Raw genomic sequence first — 14,619 nt, 5'->3', positions numbered from 1 at the left:
TATGAATGTGTTTTAGTAAAACTTTATTTATGAATATAGCCATCCCTCAGAATAGTTTACCAACCACTGGTTTAAAAATAGCAAAGGTTTACTTCATGTTTGTGTTTCATGTCCATGTTTGTCATGGGTTAGGTAAGGGTTCTGCTCATATTTACCACCATCGTTAATCCAGGACCCAGCTTGATGGAGGAGTCTTTAAATAAAACTTGTTAATCATCTCTGCAGAGGAAATGAAACTGGCAAAGCGTTCATTGGTCCTGAAAGCATCTGCCCACACATGATGCATCTGTTCTGCTCATATTTAATTACCCAAAGCAAGTTACATGGTCCCACCTAAATTCACCACAGCAGAGAAGTACAGTCCTACCATATGCTAGGAAAAAGGAGAACCAAACATTTGTGAATAACTGTAGGGGTTACCACAGAATTCACAACTGTTGGTTTAAAAAATCTCTGTCTTGCACAGGAAAGTTTAGTCAACCTGCACACATCCATTGAATGTTTATAGTTTGTCAAAAACTGAAGATACTAAGATACTTTATATTTTTTTTATTTATTTATTTATTTTTTATTGCTTAAAGCATTACAAAGGGTATTACATATGTGTCCTTTTTTTCCCCCCGCCCTTGACAATACCCCGGCTTCCCCTACCCCCCAGTGTCTTATGTCCATTGGTTATGCTCATATGCATGCATACAAGCCCTTCAGTTGATCTCTTAACCCCCTCCCTCCTGCCCCCCAACCCTCCCCAGCCTTCCCGCTGCAGTTTGACAATCTGTGTGAGCTAAGATACTTTAAAGGTAGTCCTGCTAATAAGATACACATCTATACTAATAAAAGGGTAATATGCTAATTAGACCAGGACACCTCCCAGGAGACCTTCCGAATGTCCTTCTGGACAAAGCCATGGTGGCAGGGCTGAGGCAGAGGCGGTTAGGGGCGATCAGGCCAGGAAGGGAGTCCAGTTGGGGGCGAGCAGGCCAGCAGGGGGGCAGTTGGGGGTAATCAGGCTGGCATGCAGAGTGGTTAGAGGTGATCAGGCAGGTGAGCAGTTAGGAGCTAGCGGTCCCAGATTGCGAGAGGGATGTCCAACTGCCGGTTTAGGCCTGATCCCACAGGGATTGGACATCCCCTGAGAAGTTCCAGATTGGAGAGGGTGCAGGCCGGGCTGAGGGACACCCCCGCCCGCCCCCCTGCATGAATTTCATGCACAGAGCCACTAGTAGTGTCATAAGAATGGACAGAGAAAAATAAACCCATGTAGAAAAATGGCTAAAGAAAGGAGAAAATCAAGAAAGCAGTGGTGCCACAAGATAAGGGAGATCTATATGATAATAGATAATAGATGATGATGGTGATGATGATGATAGATAGATAGATAAATAGATAAGATGATAAACAAACACATGCATACATACATGCATAGCTGGATAGCAAAAAGACTAGAAGTATGTCCACCAAAATGTTGCCAGTGACTAACTCCAGATAGTTGGGATTATTTAATTTTGTTCTTTATGTTTTTCGGTATCCTCCAGTTTTTCTTCAAAGATTAAGCACTAATTATATAAGCAAATTTTCTTTCATAAAAAGAAGACAAGCAGTAGCTCCAGTTCCCATTATGGTGAAATATCTAGTGTCAGCCTAACTCTCTCAGATTATAATTCTAAACTCTGAACGAATTACATATGTAATTTGAAGGCATGGGGAATAGCCAAAAGCAGACAAAATCTGAAAAAGATTTGACTAATGGGAAAAAAAGAAGCATATTGTACACAAAACTCTTCCCTAAAAGCAACCTCAATCTGTGTGGCTCAGAGTAACGAGAATTCAATAGAAAGTTTTGATCTTATTGGCTTGGGGTATGATGTTCAGAGTTGTCAGAGTATCTGGAAAGTGAGAGAGGAAATACCATAAAAAGTTAACCATATCAGAGAGGAGCCCCAAAATCTGTATATAGATTCCTTTAAATCCCTTCCTGACCCCTGAACTGCACATATGTAGGGTAGGCTCTAAGGAGCAACAGTGGAAAGACTGAAAGAACTAAGCAGAGATTTCAACTGCCAACCACTATAGAGGAGAAAGAGTTTGGAGTTTGGATCCTATCAAATTAGAGACATCTGGTAAACACCTTGGGTTTCCCATAAACCCAAATAAGTGTAAAACCAAGCCTCCACAATTTAAGTTGATTATCTAGTAACTCAACTGCCAGCTAGAACATACATACTTCAGCGGAAGATAGCAGATTCCAAAGTCTCTACAATGTTTCATCTATAATGTCCAGTATATAGTAAAAATACTATTAGACATGTGAAAAAAATAGGAATGTGTGACTCATAGTAAAACAGTATCAGCCAATAAAAATAGACCATGAAGTAATATAGGTATTAGAATTAACAGACAAGGACTTTAAAGCAGATAATTAAAACATATCTTTGAGGACTTAAAGGAAAAGATGATCATAGTAAGTGAACAGATAGAGGAGCTTAGATGAGAAATGAAAACTATAAACAAGAACCAAGTGGGCATTCTAGAAAATTGCAATATCTGAAATTTAAAAAAAGGGTGGGGGGGCTGCTTGGTTAGATTTAACACCAGATTGATGATGTGAGAAGAAAGGGAAAGTGAAACCTAAAGATGAATTAATAGAAATTACACATTTCTATTGAAGAACAGAGAAAAAAGGATTTTAAAAAATTGACCTTGGGACCATATCAAGTAAACTTGGGACAATTTTAAGTAGCCCAATATATATGTCATTGAGTCCCAGAGGAGAAACAAAGAGAATGGAGCAGAAAAGGTTTAAATAAATAACCCACCCATCCAAATTTGGTTAAGGAAAAGAATCAACTTACAGATCATTAAACCTTAAGAAGGATTTTAAAAACAAAGAAACATCAAAGCGCATCATAGTAAAATTTATGAAAGCCAAAAAAATCAAAGAATATCTTAAAAGCAGCTTAACAAGGGAAAATACATTGAACAATGATATAATTGATAGCTGACTTCTCATTTTTAAAAATGGACACTAGAAAACAATGAAATTATATCCTTAAAGTATAAGAAGGAAAAAACAAAACTGTAAACCCAAAATTATAAATCAATAAAAATATCCTTTAAAATGAGGATGAAGTAATGGAATTTTCAGAGAAATAAAAGATGAGAGAATTTGTCACTAATAGAACTGCATTAAGAAAAATGCACCCCAGCTGGTGTGGCTCAGTGGTTGAGGAAGGACCCATGAACCATGAAGTCACTGTTTTGATTCCTGGTCAGGGCACATGGCCCAGTTTTGGGCTCAATCCCCAGTAGGGGGCATTCAGGAAGCAGCCGATCAATATTTCTTCTTGTCATGGATGTTTCTCTCTCTTCCTGTCCCTTCCTTTCTCTAAAATCAATAAAAACATATTTTTTAAAAAAGAAAAAGAAAAATGATAACGTCCTTTTGGCTGAAGGTAAATGACAACAGATGAATTTCAGATATACACGAAGAAAAGAAGACCACAGAATTCTTAAGTATATAGATAAATACAAAAAAATATTTTTTCTGTTGGTTTCCCTAAAATGAATGTTTTATGCAAACATTTTAACATTGTATCATGAAATTTATAACATGGAAATGTAAAATATGTGTTGGTAATTTCATGAAGGATAAGGTATGATAAATAAAATGTTACTGTTATAAAGTTGTAACATTTTACATAATGTAGCATATTGTCAGTAGACAGTGTTTAAAATTTGCATATTATAATCCCTAGAGCAGGGGTGGGCAACCTTTTTGTGAGTGCGTGCTAAAAACAGCAAAATCTCTGACTCAAAATTCTTCTGCATGCCAACCCTAATTTTTTGAGAACATGTTACGCCTACTTGATATCTCTTAAGGTGTATGTATGTGAAGAACCTTGAAGAAATAATAAAATTCATTCGAGCGACAAAAACACAGTATATGATGATGAAAAATACATTTATTTTTTAATGTATACATGTACACTGATAGTCCGACAGAAAACTTTATGACTCCATTTGATATTATCAGTGGGACTTTAGCTGCTGCATCACTGATGACAGAGGTTTTACATCAAGTTTATATTTCGTGACCTTCAGAGATATGCACGAGCTACTACTTTCATCCGTCAGGCTACTCCTATTTTGAGACTTAACAAAATTCATCACTGAGAACAAAGATTCACAAACGTATGTGGATGAAAACATGGAGGGTAACGCTGTTGCAAAGTTTTTAAACAGAAAAAAATTTCTGGAATGGCATTCCAAGTCCTCAATAGTTCGTTTTCGACACTATTGAAATTGCTCTTCCCCTCTCTCGTCAATCCATGTCTATGGTCTTTAAAATAACTTGTTATGTAAAATTATTTATTTATCTAAGATGCACCTACACTGAATTTATCTGAAAAATAAAAAAGTCGATATTAAGAAAAAAAATGTAAATGGAAGATTATAAGAGAGGGTTTCGCGTGCCAGCAAAAGTTACTGGCATGCCATGTTTGGCACGCGTGCCAGGGGTTGCCCACCTATGCCCTAGAGCAACTATTAAAAACAATTCAGTAAGCATAACTAAAAAGTCAACAGAAGTAAAATAAAATACCAAATGAATACGTGTGATTAACCAAAAAGAAGGTAAGAAAAGGAGAAAAAGAGAAATAAACAAACAAAAATAAAAGAATAAATTAATAGAAGACAAATATCAAAATGACAGACTTAAACCTAAAAATATTAATATTTATATTAAATGTAAATAAGCTAAACATATCAATTTAAACCCAAAGATTGTCAGAATGAATAAAAAAAGCAGATCCAACTATATCTGGTCTATAAGTGATACACTTAAAACATAAAAGCACAGATAGATTGAGAGTAAAGGAATGAAGAAAATATATTATGCAATTAGTAAGCATATAAAAGCTGGTATGGCTATATTAATATTAGAAAGAATATCCTTCAAGATAAGACTTCAATATTAGCAGAAATAAGACATTTAATAATGATAAAGGGTCAATTCATCATGAAAACATAGCAATCTTCAATTGTGTGTGCCTCTACAACTGAGCTGATGATAAAGTAAAAACTGACAGAACTAAAGAGAGAAATAGAAATTCATAACCATAGTTTAGTATTTTAACACCCCCTTTCAGCAATTAAATAGGATAGCCAGACAATAAAGTTATAGAAGATTTGAACATTATTCTCTAACTTGCCCTGACATTTACAGAATATACTCTACCCAACCACAACAGAGTATATTCTTTTTAAGTGCACATGGAACATTCTCCAATATAGAGCATATAATAGGCCATAAAATAAGTTTCCATAAATTTCAAAACTTTGAAATAGTACAGAATGTATCTGTGACCACATAAAACCAAATTAGAAGTCAAAACAACACACTTAAATAATCTGCTGATTAAGGAAGAAACCATAGAAGAATTTAGAACATTTTATGAAGTTAATGAAAAAGCAATCACAACACATCAAATTTTGTTGGAGCCTGGCCGGCATGGCTCAGTGGTTGAGCATTGACCTATGAACCAGGAGGTCACAGTTCGATTCCCGGTCGGGGGGATGGGGAGCGTGCAGGAGGCAGCTGATCAAGAATTCACTCTTATTATTGATGTTTTTATCTCTCCCTCTCCCTTCCTCTCTGAAATCAATAAAAATATCTTCTTAAAAAACAATGTGTTGGATACCCCCAAAGCAGCTTAATAAACTAGAAAAAGAAGAGCAATTAAGCCCAAAGTAAATAGGAAGAAAGAAATAACAAACATAGGAGCCAAAACAATTGAAATAGACAATAGAGAAAATTAATAAAACTCAGGTTAGTTATTTGGAAATATTAATAAAATTATTAATAAAATTGATAAAACCTAGCAAGGTTGATCAAGACTAAAAAACAACACAAATTGAAACCATCAAGAATTAAAGAGAAGATATAATTATAGATTCTTAGGACAATAAAATAATAATATGATATTATAACAATAAATTTAACAACTTGAGAAAACAGAAATTTCTGAAATGGACTCAAGAAGAGACACACTAAATAGCCCTATAAATTAATCATCAAAAAATTTTCCCACAAAACCATCCCCTCCAAGCCCAAATGTTTCATGAGTGAATTCTATGAAGTATTCTAGGAAAAAATAGAAATATCAAATAGAATATCAAATAAATTAAATATGGCCACCAACTCTGTGTCACTGTTTCTACAGCAGGTGAAATCTACTTTCAGTCCCTGTAAATCCAGGCTGGACTTCGGACTTGCTTCAGTAGATGTATTATGGCAGAAATTAACTGTAGCTGTTTCAGCCCTAGTCTTTAAAAGGTCTGCTAATTTCCAGTTTCATCCTGGGAAGCCAGTTGCCATGCTGGAAATCATCTCAACCTCAATTTTTTTTTGCCCAAATTTCTGACCCACATAATCAACAGCAATAAATCATTATTGTTTTTAGCCACTAGGTTTTGGGGTGATTCACTACACAATAACAGATAACTGAAACAGAGGACAAGGAGACACTTAGCAAGTTATTTTATGAGACCAGCATGACCCTGATGCCAAGATGCGACAGACATCACAAGGAAAGAAAATTGCAAATAAATATCTCATATGAATTTATATAGACAAGTCCTTTAAAAATATTAGCCAATCTAATACAGCAATATAAAAAATTATAAATATCACCACCATAGGAGTTATCTCAGTAATTCCAGGTTAGTTTAATGTTCACATAAAGCAATCAATATATGAGAAAAGGAGCTTTAGGTGAAATTTGAATAAGGTCTATAAATAAGTTAATATTTTATCAGTAAGTTTTCTAGTTATGGTAATCATATAAGTTGCTGTACATGCTAATCCTATCTAATAATAGAGAAACATGGTAATTAAACGTACCTCCGCTACCCTTCCCATTGGCTAATCAGGGCGATATGCAAATTAACTGCCAACCAAGATGGCGGCTGGCAGCCAGGCAGCTTGAAGCGAACAGGAGGCTTGCTTGCTTCAGTGATGAAGGAAGCCAACGTTCCCCACCTGCCGCTGCTGGGCTCTGAGCTTGCAGTTTAAGAAACATTGTTACAAATATAGAAGCTAAACAAAACCCCAGAAACCTGCTTTCAGCCAGCCGGGCCTCAGAGCTGGAGTTGAAACAGTGTTTTGATTATAGAACCAAAACAAACCCAGATACCTGCTTTCAGCAGCCGAGGCCTCAGAGCTGGAGCCAAGCCTCAGAGAGAAAGCCAGCTCTCAGTTCCAGTGACAGCCATAGAAGGTAAATAAATCCAAGAATAAAAAAAAAAAGAAAAAAAGGAGAGGTTTGGAGCTTCAGTCGCCCGCCAGCCTGAAAACGGCCCTCAGCTCCTCACCCAGACTGGCCAGGCACCCCAGGGGGGACCCCCACCCTGAAGGGGGTGTGACCAGCTGCAAACAGCCATCATCCCCTCATCCAGGCTGGCCAGTCACCCCAGTGGGGACCCCCACCCTGAAGGGGATGTGACCAGCTGCAAACAGCCATCATCCCCTCACCCAGGCTGGCCAGGCACCCCAGTGGGGACCCCCACCCTGAAGGGGGTGTGACCAGCTGCAAACAGCCATCATCCCCTCATCCAGGCTGGCCAGGCACCCAAGTGGGACCCCCACCCTGATCCAGGACACCCTTCAGGGCAAACCAGCCGGCCCCCACCTGTGCACCAGGCCTCTATCCTATATAGTAAAAGGATAATATACCTCCCAGCACCGGAATCAGCGGAGCCGCGAGGCCTCCCGGCACCGGGATCAGCGGAGCAGCGAAGCCTCCTAGCACTGGGATCAGTGGAGCTGCGAGGCCTCACTGCCCCTGTGTCAAGCGGAGCCACGAGGCCTCCCGGCACTGAGATCAGCGGAGCAGCGAAGCCTCCTATCACCGGGATCAGTGGAGCAGTGAGGCCTCACTGCCCCTGTGTCAAGCGGAGCCACGAGGCCTCCCAGCACTGGGATCAGCGGAGCCGCGAGGCCTCCTGGCCCCTGGGGCAGCATGATAGGGGGCAGCGCCCAAACCCCCTGATCTCCCTGAGGCTCTGTGTGTGACAGGGGGCGGGGCCACAACCTTCCTATCCGCCCTGCTCTGTTCATGACGGGGGGGAGTGCCCCAAACCCCTGATCGGCCCTGCTCTGTGCCTGATAGGGGGGAGCTTCCCAACCCCCTGATCAGCCCTGCTCTGTGTGTGACAGGGTGGAGCCGCAACCTCCCCATCGGCCCTGCCCTGAGTGTGACGGGGGGAGTGCCCCAACCCCCTGATCGGCCCTGCTCTATGGGTGACAGGGGGCGGTGCCCCCAACCCCCAGATCCGCCCTGCTCTGTGTGTGACAGGGGGCGGTGCCCCAACTCCCCTATCGGCCCTACTTTATGCATGACAGGGGGGAGCTCCCCAACCCCCTGATTGGCCCTGCTCTGTGGGTGACAGGGGGCGGCGCCCCAACCCCCTGATCGGCCTGCTCTGTGTGTGACAGGGGGCGGTGCCCCAACCCCTCAATCAGCCCTGCTCTGAGCCCGACCAGGGGCTGCACCTAGGGATTGGGCCTGCCCTCTGCCACCCGGGAGCAGGCCTAAGCCAGCACATCATTATCTCCTGAGGGGTCCCAGACTGTGAGAGGGTACAAGTGAGGCTGAGGGACACCCCCCCCCACCAGTGCACAAATTTTTGTGCACCGGGCCTCTAGTATTTAAGAAAGCCACTGAGTGAAGGATATATGGGAACTCAATGTGTTATTTTTGCAACTTTTTTATGTCTAATATTTTTTTCAAAATAAAAAGTGAAAAAATATCCAGGAAGAATAAATTGAATGAGTGGGAATGTGGTAGAAGGGATAGAAGAAGAAGTATATAGTTTTGATCTTTGCAACTACATTAATATTTTACATATTAAAAATGATCCTATATAATAAAAGAGAAACATGCAAATTAACTGTCCCTCTGCTACAATCAAGCCACGCCCACAAGTCACGCCCACAAGCCAATCAGGAGCTAGTATTCAAATTAACCCACCTAAGATGGCGGTGGCCACAGAGCTGGAGCAAGCAGGAGGCTTGGGTTGCCCCTGGTGATGGAGGAAGCCAAGCTTCACACCTGCCCTGGCCAGTCCTTGGATCCACTCAAGGCTACAAAGTTTCAATTATAGAAGATAAATAAATCCCAGAAAAAAAAAAGAAGAGGCTGGAAGCTTGGGTCGCCGGGGGGCATGGCCAGCCTGAAAATGGCCATTAGCCCCTCACCGAGGCTGGCCACACCCCCATGGGGTGAGGGTCCCCACTGGGGGGCTTGGCCAGCCTGCAAACTGCCATCAGCCCCTCACCCAGGCTGGCCAGGCACCCCAGCAGGACCCCCCACCCTGATCCGGGACACTCTTCAGGGCAAACCAGCTGGCCCCCACCCGTGCACCAGGCCTCTATCCTATATAATAAAAGGGTAATATGCAAACTGACCCTAACAGCAGAAAGACTGGGAATGACTGGTCACTATGACACACACTGACCACCAGGGGGCAGATGCTCAATGCAGGAGCTGCCCCCTGGTGGTCAGTGCATTCTCACAGGGGGAGCTCTGCTCAGCCACAAGCCAGGCTGATGGCTGCCAGCACAGCGGTGGTGATGGGAGCCTCTCCCACCTCCTCACCAGCGCTAAGGATGTCCAACTGCAGCTTAGGCCTGCTCCCCGCTGGCAAGTGGACATCCCCCGAGGGCTCCTGGGCTGCCAGAGGCATGTCTGACTGCCAGCTTAGGCCCGATCCCCCGGGGAGCGGGCCTAAGCCAGCAAGTGGACATCCCCTGAGGGGTCCCAGACTGCGAGAGGGCACAGGCCAGGCTGAGGGACAACCCCCCCCCCCCACCAAGCACACAAATTTTTGTGCACTGGTCCTCTAGTAAAGATAATAAGTATGAGAATAAACCTTAAAATTGAATACAGAGAAAAACAAATGAACCAAAAGTGTCTATTGAATTTATGAAGATTTATTTTATTAAATAATATAAAAATTTTTAACCGGAGTCTTACAAGTTTTAAGAAGTAAAAATTACTGAACATGTACTGAATGAATAGAAAAATTAGGAGAAGAATAAAATGCCTGAAACTACCTAAATAGAAGTACCTGATGTGAATAATCAGTAAGGAAATATATTTTTTAACTTGTGAGTACTGCATTGTGAAATAATGGAGCCAGTAGATGATCACATTTATTAAATACTAGAGGCCCAGTGCAAGAAATTAGTGCACTGGTAGGGTCCCTAGAGGCTGGCTGCGGCAGGCCAGGTACTCCCTCCTTCCCCGTCTCCCCCCAGCCCACCCCCTGGTTGAACTCCTGGTCAAGGGGACAATTTGCATACTACACTTTTATTATATAGGATTTTACTACGGTTATTGGTTACCAATTATGTTATTGACAGTTTCAGTGAAGGTGAATTTTTTTAATGTTACTAAAATAGTAAGTGGCTAGTGAATGCTACACTCTTTTCTAGTATGTGGAAATGAATATCTTAATGTTTAATAAAGAATTTCTGTTTCATGGATTTAACTCCTTAATGGTGTCACCCTTCTGCCTTAAGCAACTAGGAAACTGGACAAAGTGTAAGAAACAACTATTTTTCAATGTTGGACAACAGACAGTGCAAGATTATAATCCCTGAGAGAAGAGAAACAAATTATTTGCTAGTAAGTCATCACTTCTAACTTCTGCCAAGAGAAACATTCTGGGCCACGGAGCACAGGCAGTTCCCAAGCAGATCACTGAGCACCAAGAATCACTGAGTTGGGGAACAGATTAGAGCACATGAGACTGGCATGGCTATGAATCATGAGATGAGTACCAAAATGAAGGAGGCAAGCCATTAAATGAGGTCTGGAAATCTGCTAAATCCTCTGATGAGTTAAGAACTAAAAAACATTGAGTCTGTACATCTGTGAATATCCTCAGTGAGTACTAAGACATGGAATGTAAGGTGAAAGAAATCCCATGAGGCAAAGAATGACAGGTCGCTGTGAGCTGAACGGAGAGTTCCCAGAGTATACACAGGGCTGAGAGTGGCTTGAATTTCAATCAGCTACACTGGAGAATACTCACTGATCACCCAGGACACTCAGTGGAGAACACAGAAGAACAGTACATTATTAGTGAAGCTGCACTCACCATAGAGGAAGGGTAGTCAAGACATTGGGATACAAGCATGATGATAACCATACCTATCTTATATCTATATCTATATCTATATCTATATCTATATCTATATCTATATCTATATCTATATCTATGTCTATATCTATATCTATATCTATATCATCTATATCTATATCTACATCTATATCTATACCTATATCTATATGGAAATAGAGAGCCCAGCAATAGACCCACACATACATGGTCAATTGATTTTTTTATAAAGGAGCTAAAGTAATTCAATGAGGAAAGTATAGTCTTCAATAAGTATTATTAGAAATTGATGCCCATATGATAAAAAATAAATATTGATTCTATTTTACACCATACCAAAAAACCCCCACAAAACTCAAAATGGACCACAGACCCAAACATAAAAGGTAAAACTATAAAAATTCAAGAAGACAACATAAGGAATATTTCTGTAACCTTGGGGTACATAAAGACAGAAAGATTTCTTTGGTAACACATAAGAAACACAGACCCTTATAGGAAAATTTAATTAAACAAACCACCAAAATTTAAACCTGCTATTAAAAAAAAACTGTTGTTAGCAAATGCAAGGACATGCCACAAAGTAGGAGATAATATGTACTATCTGTATATCTGACAGAAAATTTGTATCAAAGGTTTTACATCCAATAGTAAGACAAATGACCCAATTTAAAAAATAGGCAAAGATTTACACAGGCCCTTCATAGAAGGTGCTATTAATAGCCAAATAACACATAATATGGTGTTCAATACCATTACTCATCAGGGAAATAAAAATAAGATTCCACTTCTGCTTACTAGAAAGGCAAAAATAAAATTTAGAATGCCAAATGCTGGCAAAATAGAGAGTAACTGAAATCCTTGTATTTTGCTGGTGGGAATGTAAAATGGTACACTCACTTTAGAAAACTGTGTCACCTCTTTATAAATATAAATATATACATATTCTGCCACCTAGTAATTCTACTACTAGGTTTGTCGCAAGGAAAGTGAAAGACATGCCCCCTCAAAGACTCACACACAAATGTTTCTCACAGGTTTTTTTCCCATAATACCCTAACTGGAAATAACTCAAATGTCCACTGACAAATGTTAGAATAACAAGTTGTGTTATCATAAAGCAGAACCCTTCTGGGTAATAAAAAGGAGAGAACCGTTGATACACACCATGATATGGGTGCATCAGAAACATGCTGAGAAACAGGCCAGACACCCAAGTGCACACTCTACAGCTTCTAAGAAGCCCAGGAAGGGTCAATCTCAGCATCAGTGACAGAAAGCAGGCAAGTGGGGAGCGGGACTGACTAGGACAGGGCGTCAGAAAAGCTCTGGTGTCATTGAATTGTTTTCTCTATATCTTGATTATAGTTGTCAAAAGTTATGGAACCGCCTGGCCCATGTGGCTCATGAACCAAGAGGTCACGGGTTCGATTCCCGGTCAGGGAACATGCCCTGTTTTCAGGCTCGATCCCCAGAAGGGTCGTGCAGGAGGCAGCCAATTGATGATTCTCTCTCATTAATGTTTCTCTCCCTCTCCCTTCCTCTTTCTAAAAATCAATAAAAACATATTTTTAGAAGTCACAGAACTGAACACTTAAAATGGGTGTATATTATTGTATGTAAAATATACCTCAATAAAGTTGGTATTTTAAAATCCTAAGTGAATTTTAAATGTCACAAGTTCTTTTCAGTTAACCATGTCTCATATGCGCTGATTATGTGACCTTCAAAACCATAATCCACTCTTTTAATGTCATACATGTTCATAATGTAGCTGTAAACATGACACACTTCCTCCATCTCCTGAGGTGCTCCAATGCCTCCTAGTCTGTCTTTAAGTCTTTACATGTTTTATACTCTTTAATCAGCTATTTCACTTATAGGGACTTGTTCTAAGAAAATCATGAGTGTGAGCACAGCCTCCTGCAATGCTGCTCACTCCCCACTGTTTATTATAAGAGCAAAAATAACACTGGAAACATGAATGAGAGATTAAATAATGATTTGTGGTCCAGCTATAGAATGAAATACCATGCAGCCAGGAAAAGGTGTAGGGATTGCAAAACAACATGTGATGCTTGATCTCAATCTTGGGAAAAGACAAATATATGTTTAGAAAGATTGGAAGGACATAGAGTGTTGTTAACAATGATAATCTTTTCATGGTGAGTTTATGTGATTTTAAGTTGGGGGAAGTCATACATACTCTGGGTGGGGTGCATGCGGGAGGCAAACAATAGAAGTGTCTCTCTCACAGCAATGTTTATCTCTCTGTGTCTCCCCCCCTCCCTTCCACTCTCTCTAAAACTCAATGGGAAAATATCCTCAGGTGAAGATTAACAAAATAATAAAATAAAGGCATGATCTAAAGCACTTTGTGGTGTGAATAGTATTTTGTAATCTATCCGTAGGTTGTCTGATTCAAAATCTAAGATATTCACACTCATTTTCTAAAATGGAACCCATCTTTCTGGTTCTGTTGTGTTCTTTCTGGTTCTGTTGTGCGTTGGATCCAATGTCTGAGCCTGGGTTTTGGTATCTGTGTCAGTTCGGTATCTGATCAAAAGAAGAACTCATGAACCTGGGATCCTAAAGGGGGAACCTCACTGAAACTAGTGGGAATCAGGTCTGCTGTTTCTTTAGCCACGTGACCTGCATTGCTTACTTCTTGTTACCATGGCTTCAAAGTCCTGGTGACTCAGGCTTCTCCTGAACACCCTTACCCTGGGATATTACAATTTCATTGGGGTTAAGAAAAGGTCTAGGGACCCAGCCGGCATGGCTCAGTGGTTGAGCATTGACCTATGAACTAGGTGGTCACGGTTCGATTCCTGGTCAGGGCACATCCCCAGTGTGGGGTGTGCAGGAGGCAGCCAATCAATGATTCTCTCTCATCATTGATGTTTCTATCTCTCTCTCCCTCTCTCTTCCTCTCTGAAATCGATAAAAATATATTTTTAAAAAAGAAAGGGTCTAGAGCAGTGGTTCTCAACCTTGGCTGCACATTAGAATCACCTGGGAATCTTTTTAAAATCCTGATTTTTGGGCCTCATCCTCTGGAAATTCTGTTTCTTTGTTACTAATGTTGTGGCTGCACCCCATTACAAAGAAACAGAATTTCCGGAGGATGACCCCCAGAAATCAGGATTTTGAAAAGATTCCCAGGGGACTCTCATGAGCCGGCAACGTTGTGAATCTCTGAGCTAGCTTTGTAATTTTGTCAAACTGTATTTAGCTCGAATGTCCTGTGATAGAACAACTGTGAAGTGTGCTATGAGACCTCTGAATTATGGAGTAATGCGACACATTGGCTGGACTTCAAGGACCATACGCTGAATGACATTTTGACTCACTCGACAGGATACATACGGTATGATGCCATGATATCCAGTTGTAAAATGACGAAATGAGAGTGTTGGTGAACAGAGCAGAGTT

This window comes from Myotis lucifugus, unplaced genomic scaffold (genome assembly GCF_000147115.1).
Source record: "Myotis lucifugus unplaced genomic scaffold, Myoluc2.0 scaffold_21, whole genome shotgun sequence".
NCBI lineage: Eukaryota > Metazoa > Chordata > Mammalia > Chiroptera > Vespertilionidae > Myotis > Myotis lucifugus.
Note: the sequence above shows the minus strand (reverse complement) of the source record.